At 44.8% G+C, this 7,118-nt stretch overlaps 1 protein-coding gene across 1 annotated transcript in view; it reads left to right on the plus strand.

Moving 5' to 3' along the window:
* The window catches only part of gpr158b (G protein-coupled receptor 158b), a 496,707-nt gene that overhangs the window by 233,468 nt on the left and 256,121 nt on the right, over positions 1 to 7,118 (plus strand). The window lies entirely within an intron of this gene.

Genomic DNA, 7,118 nt, shown 5'->3' on the forward strand with positions numbered 1-7,118 from the left:
TAATGTTCTTCATTTTATGAAGAATCCTTCTTTGAACAATCATCTCCAAAGGTTCTAGAGGAGTCCCCAGAACTGAGAAGCCTTCTTTATGAGCTTGTTGATCTTTTTTTAAGTCACTTGCTCTGGTGCTGCTACCCCAGCAGATGATGGCAGAAGAGATGGCACTCTCTACAACAGACTTATAGAAGATATGCAGCATCTTGCTGCAAACGTTGAAGGACTTCAGCTTCCTCAAGAAGTACAGTCTGCTCTGTCCCTTCTTGTAGACGGCTTCACTGTTGCATTTCCAGTCCAGTCTATTGTCCAGGTGAACTCCAAGTTATTTATACTTCTCCACCACCTCCACTTCTTCTCCCATGATGAAAATAGGGTTGGATCTGTTCCTGATTCTCCTGAAATCTACAATCATCTCCTTTGTTTTGTTCACATTCAAGATGAGATGATTGTTTCCACACCATGCCACAAAGCGGTCCACCAGTTCCCTGTACTCAGCTTCTTGTCCATCTCTGATACACCCGACCACTGCAGAGTCATCAGAATATTTCTGCAGATGACAGGAGTCTGTTTTGTACTGGTAATCTGAGGTGCACAGAGTGAAAAGGAATGGTGAGAATACAGTCCCCTGTGGTGCTCCTGACCTACTGACCACCTGGCTAGACACACAACCCTTCAGTCTCACAAACTGTGGTCTGTCTGTCAGGTAGTCTTTGATCCAGGCGATTGTTGAGGCCTCCACCTGAGTCTTCTGTAGTTTCTGACAAAGCAAATCAGGCTGGATTGTGTTAAAATGCACTGGAGAAATCAAAGAACATGACTCTCACAGTGCTGTCTGCCTTTTCTAGATGACAGTGAGTTTGCTGAAGCAGGTGTATGATGGCATCTTCAACTCCAAGTCCACGCTGATAAGCAAACTGCAGTGGGTCCTGATATGTGCTTGTTTGCCTAGTCAGGTGGGTCAGCAGAAGTCTCTCTAGGACCTTCATGATGTGGGATGTCAGGGCAAGAGGTCTATAGTCATTGAGGACTGATGGGTGTGTTTTCTTTGGCACTGGAACAAGACAGGATGTTTTCCACAACACTGGAACCTTCTCCTGGGTCAGGCTAAGGTTGAAGAGGTGCTGCAGAACCCCACAGAGCTGCTCTGCACAGACCTTCAGGACTCTGGGACTGACACCATCTGGACCTGCAGCCTTATTCCGGTTCAGTCTCTCCAGCTACTTCCTCACCTGACTTCTGGAGACGCAGAGGTGGGAGGCAAATGAGGTATCAGCATCTTCTGATTTAGTTAAAGACCAATATGTAGAAGAAGGGTCCATGACTGAGGTGGTAGATACAATATTTGAGGTGTGACAGGACAGCCTTGGGTCAATGGAGGGTGGTATGTATGTTTGGCTGTGGGCAAGAGAGGAGGATGCTGAGCTTGTTCCTGAACTGAACCTATTGAAGAATGTGTTCAGTTCATTGGCTCTGTCCAGGCTTCCATCCTTCTGATCCTCCTTCTGCTTGAAGCCTGTGATCTGTTTCATCCCTGACCACACCTCTCTGATTTTGTTCTGTTGGAGTTTGCTCTCCAGCTTCTTCTTGTACACCTCCTTGCTGTCTCTTATCTTGACTTTTAGTTGCTTCTGTGTGCTCTTCAATAATTCCCTGTCTCCCTCCCTGAAGGCTCTTTTTTTCTGGTTTAGCAGTTCCTTCAGGTCAGTGGTAATCCAGGGTTTGTTATTGGGGAAGCATCTCGCTGTTCTGGTGGGGATGGTGTTGTTTACACAGAAGTTTATATAGTCGGTCACACACTCAGTCATGGCATTAATGTCCTCTCCATGTGGCTGGCACAGTGCATCCCAGTCTGTAGCGTCAAAACAACCCCACAGGGCTTCTTCAGCTTCCATTGACCATTTTCTCACTATTCTCTTTATTGCAGGTTGCCTCTGAACAAGGGGTTTATATTTTGAGCAGAGACACACAAGATTGTGATCTGATTTGCCAAGAGGGGGTCTTGCTTTAGCGATGTATAAATCCTTGACATTTGCATAAAACAAGTCCAGGGTTTTGTTTTCTCTGGTAGAGCAGCTGACAAACTGTTCGAATGTCGGAAGTGTAGCAGAGAGAGAGGCATGATTAGAATCCCCAGATATTGTAACAAACGCACTAGGGTGTTGTGTTTGTAGCTTAGCAACCTCGGAGCTGATGGCATCACACGCAGTATCAGCAACAGCATTGGGTTGAATGTAAACAGTTGCCAAAATAACACTGGTGAACTCTCTTGGCAAATAATATGGATGACAACTTAGTGCTAACAGTTCAATATCTGGACTGCAGAGACGACACTTCACAGTAACATGTCCAGGATTACACCATCTGTTGTTCACAAGCACTGCCAACCCACCTCCTTTCCTTTTGCCACTCCTCTTTAAATCTCTATCTGCTCGTATGGTCAGAAAGCCTGGCAATGAAACGCTGGAGTCGGGGATATGATCCCTGAGATAATCGGGAGATCGGCGAGAGCCTGCGACCTGGAACTGCCCGAACTAGTGGCCGCGGCCACATCGACACTTCTTGTGGGAAGGTTTGCTGCTCAGCACAATGGACAATGGGACTCGGTCTGGCCCTGTTTCCCAGCTGTGTCTTCCCTCCTCCTGGTTTCAGCCAACGACCCATTAAAGCTGAGGGCTCCGGTTGCCTCCTACGTGGCCATCACCAAAGTCAAAGTTTCTCACGAACCAGGGTTTTCCCACCGTCCCTCCCCTAGAGCTCAGTTTGTCGGCTGTTTTTGGGGTAAGAACAGCGAAATACGTCGGCCGACGTATCATCCCGCCATCTTCCAGTGACCAGCTCACCGCAAAGCTGACGGACATAATTCATCAGTGCTTGTCGCAGGTGAGAGCAGCAACCAACAACATCGCTATGCTAGCCCTTAGCATAGCTAAGGAGGCAAAGGAACCAAACCTATTCCCCATAGATTTAGACCAGATCGGCATGGCTGCAGACATGATCACCAACCTATATGCGGCGCTTGCAGTGTGCTTCTCCCGCATCTCGTCCTGGGCAACGTTGCTGCAGAGACAGATGTGGTTGAAAGTGTCTCCGTCCATTCCAGAGGATGTTAAATAACTCCTGGAAGGTCCTGTGTCTTCAGATGGTCTCTTCGGATCTCATTTTCAGTTGGTCTTGAACCAACTGCAGTCCTCTCTTGAACCAACTGCAGTCCTCATCTGACACTGGAACAGGTGCGGAGACACGTGACCCTACCCCAAGCAGACTCCCAGACCCCTAGCCACTGGCGGAAGCAGAGCAGGTTCCAGCACCAGCAGCAAAGATGTTCCACGCCCGCTGCAACCTTCTTTGGGGGCCCCCCACCAGCCTTTCCCATAGGACAATTGTCCCAGATGCAACAAAGTTCTGAGGCCGAGGCCAGCAACAGACTGGCCCGTGGCCTAATCAGATGAAGGACACGCGGAGGAGGCAGTACAAAAAAAATGACGGCTTGGGGGGGGGGGGGGGGGGGGGAAAAATGAGCAGGGTTTTTAAAATAAAAAGTAAAAAACCTTTCTCAAAAAGCGGAGTTTTTCATTCAGACAGGCTGAATTCAATTGTTCCGTTTTTTGTAAGCACATCTCCCACAATTAATGAAAAGGTTAGCCTGAGGCAACCATTCAAAGGTAAACAAAAAGAAAAACAAACTTGGTGTAATGACACACAAACAGGAAAAGTTGGAGGGGCTGTGCTCAGAGACTCTTCCACTTACCCACCAGCCCTGCCTCCTCGCTTGTCAGGCGAGCACTGACAGCTGTCAGAAAGCACAGAGTGGTAAGATGTTTGACAAACAATACAGGGACCTTTCTGTCTCCACATACTCAGATAAAAAACATGAACCTGTAGTTATAGCCAAAGCTTTACGCAGGAGTTATCTGTCTCTTTTTCCTGACCGGCCGACAGAAGTGAATGCTGAAGGTGAACCTACACTGAAGCGGCGCATGTTTTGTTCAGCCGCTAATGCAGGTTCTCCTCCCCAACTGGGCATGGCCGGTGAACATTGTAAGAACCGTTAAATAGATACCAATAAACGTCTCTTTTCATGCCAGCCTCCCATGGGTCAGTGTGGGCGAAGCCCCCCACAGGATACGACGGTGATAGAGGCTCAGTTATTGTTTCGCCCGTTCAAAACAAAACATTCACGCGTTCCCACTCTCGGAGTGCAGCGTGGCGTAGCAGGAAACATGCACTTTGAACAAATGGTTGCATCATTTAGTTCACAAGGGTTACACTATGTTTGCAAAAACACCACCAACATATAAAGGAGTTCTAGAAACTCATCTCACATCCCCAGAACAAGGTGTAATCCTTCAATCAGAGCTTATAGAGCTTCTGGAAAAAGACGTGATTTCCAGAGTTCCCCCGGGAGAGGAGGAAGACGGTTTTTACTCCCGGTACTTCCTGGTTCCAAAGAAGTCGGGATGGTTCAGACCAATTCTGGATCTGTCTGTTTTCATTCAACCTTTATTTAGACAGGTAAATCCAATTTAACCTCAAGGACTCATTTAAAAGAGAGGCGTGATTTCAACAAAGAAAGATGAAAACAATGGACAACAGCTACAACAATAGACAGTTATAAAAAGGCATACAGATTTTTTTTATTTTTTTTAACAAATAAGATGGCTAAAAAAAACAAACAAACAGCTAGATTATAAGGCAAATGTAGAAAACTAAAAACAGGAACATGTCTGCATTGGTCCCTGCCAGAAGTCCAACAGATTCTTAAAGCCATTCAGAGAGGTCAAGGTCGAGAGCTTCAAATCTTTTTGTAAGATATTCCAGGAAACAGGAGCAGAGTAGGAGAAGTCCCTTTTGCCAAGTTCAGTCCTCACTGAGGGAACACTGCAGGTAATAATGTCCTGAGAGCACACGCTGTAGCTGCACTCATGCAGAGACATGTAGGAGGAGATATATGAAGGAAGTAGACCAAGAAGTGATTTAAAGATGCAATTGTACCAGTGAGAGAGTCTGCGTGAAGTTAATGATGTCCAGTTAACCAATGAATACAGGGTGTAGTGGTGGGTACGATAATCACAGCCAGTTATGAACCTTAGTGCACCATGATTGACATCATCCAACATCTGCAGGGTTCTGGTAGGAGCGTTCATGTAAATAATGCCACCGTAATCAGTGGAGGGAAGGAAGGTCACAGATACAAGGCGTTTCCAAGAATTCAGAGTTAGACAGGATCTGTTTCTAAAAAAGAAACCCTGTTTAACTTTCAGTTTCTTTACTAGGTTTTCCACATGGAGCTTAAAAGAGAGATGCGAGTTGACCAAGATACCCAAATATTTATAGGAATCAACAAACTCAATGGGGGCACCATTTGAGGATGAAATCAGAGGAAGAACTGCTGGGACCGACTTCCTATTTGAAAAAAGCATCCCTTTGGTTTTGTCGGCATTTAGGACAAGTTTGAGGTGAACGATTCTGACTAGATGATGTCAAATGCAGACTGCAAAAGCTGAAAAGCCTTATCAACTGTTTTAGCTCAACAATAAACAGCTGTGTCATCAGCATAGAAATGTATGGATGTATCAAGGATGTTTTTGCCTACATTACCTATGTAGATTGTAAAGAGGGTGGGTCCTAAGACTGAGCCTTGTGGTACACCATTGTTGACTGTTAAATAACTGTAGGAAGTACCATTATGTTGAACACATTGCCTCCGGTCTGAGAGATAGTTAGAGAACCAACCAATGGTGTTCTGAAAAATCGATTTCTGAGAGCTTGTTTTTTTCATTCAACCTTTATTTAGACAGGTAAATCCCATTGAGCCTTAAGGACTCATTTACAAGAGAGACCTGATTTCAACAAAGAAAGATGACAACAATGGACAACAGCAACAACAATAAACAATTATAAAAAGTCATACTGCAGGTTTTTTGTTGTTGTTTTTTTACAAATAGGATGGCTAAAAGGAAAAGGTAACAACAACAAAAAAAACAGCTAGATTCTAAGGTGAATGTAGAAAACTAAAAACAGGAACATGTCTGCATTGGTCCCTGCCAGGAGTCCAACATATTCTTAAAGCCACTTAGAGAGGTCAAGGTCGAGAGCTTCAAATCTTTTTGTAAGATATTCCAGGAAACAGGAGCAGAGTAGGAGAAGGCCCTTTTGCCTCGTTCAGTCCTCATTGAGGGAACTTTGCAGGTAATAATGTCCTGAGAGCGCACTCCGTAGCTGCACTCATGCAGAGACATGTACGAGGAGATATATGAAGGCAGCAGACCAAGAAGTGATTTAAAGATGAAAATGCACCAGTGAGAGAGTCTGCGTGAAGTTAATGATGTCCAGTTAACCAGTGAATACAGGGTGCAGTGGTGGGTACGATAATCACAGCCAGTTATGAATCTTAGTGCACCATGATAGACAGCATCCAACATCTGCAGGGTTCTTGTAGGAGCGTTCATGTAAATAATGTCACCAAAATCAATTGAGGGAAGGAAAGTCACAGATACAAGGTGTTTTCTAGCATTCAGGGTTAGACAGGATCTGTTTCGGAAAAAGAAACCCAATTTAATTTTCAGTTTCTTTACCAAGTTTTCCACATGGAGCTTAAAAGAGAGATGTGAGTCGACTAAGATACCCAAATATTTATAGGAATCAACAAACACAATGGGGACACCATTTGAGGATAAAATCGGAGGAAGAACTGCTGGGACCAACTTTCTATTTGAAAAAAGCATCCCTTTGGTTTTGTCGGCATTTAGGACAAGTTTGAGGCGGAAAAAATCTGTCTGGATGTAGTTGAATACAGATTTCAGAAGCTGGAAAGCCTTAGCAACAGTTTTAGCTCAACAATAAACAACTGTGTCATCAGCATAGAAATGTGTGGATGCATTCGGGATGTTTTTACCTACATTATGTATGTAGATTGTAAAGAGGGTGGGTCCTAAGACTGAACCTTGTGGTACACCATTGTTGACTGTTAAATAACTGGAGGAAGTACCATTATGTTGAACACATTGCCTCCGGTCTGAAAGATAGTTAGAGAACCAACCAATGGTATGTTCTGAGAAACCAGATTCTGAGATCTTATGACACAAGATGTTATGATCCACAGTGTCAAAAGCTTTAGACAG

The sequence above is a fragment of the Nematolebias whitei genome, chromosome 9 (genome assembly GCF_014905685.2).
Source record: "Nematolebias whitei isolate Nwh7 chromosome 9, NemWhi1, whole genome shotgun sequence".
Taxonomy (NCBI): Eukaryota; Metazoa; Chordata; class Actinopteri; order Cyprinodontiformes; family Rivulidae; genus Nematolebias; species Nematolebias whitei.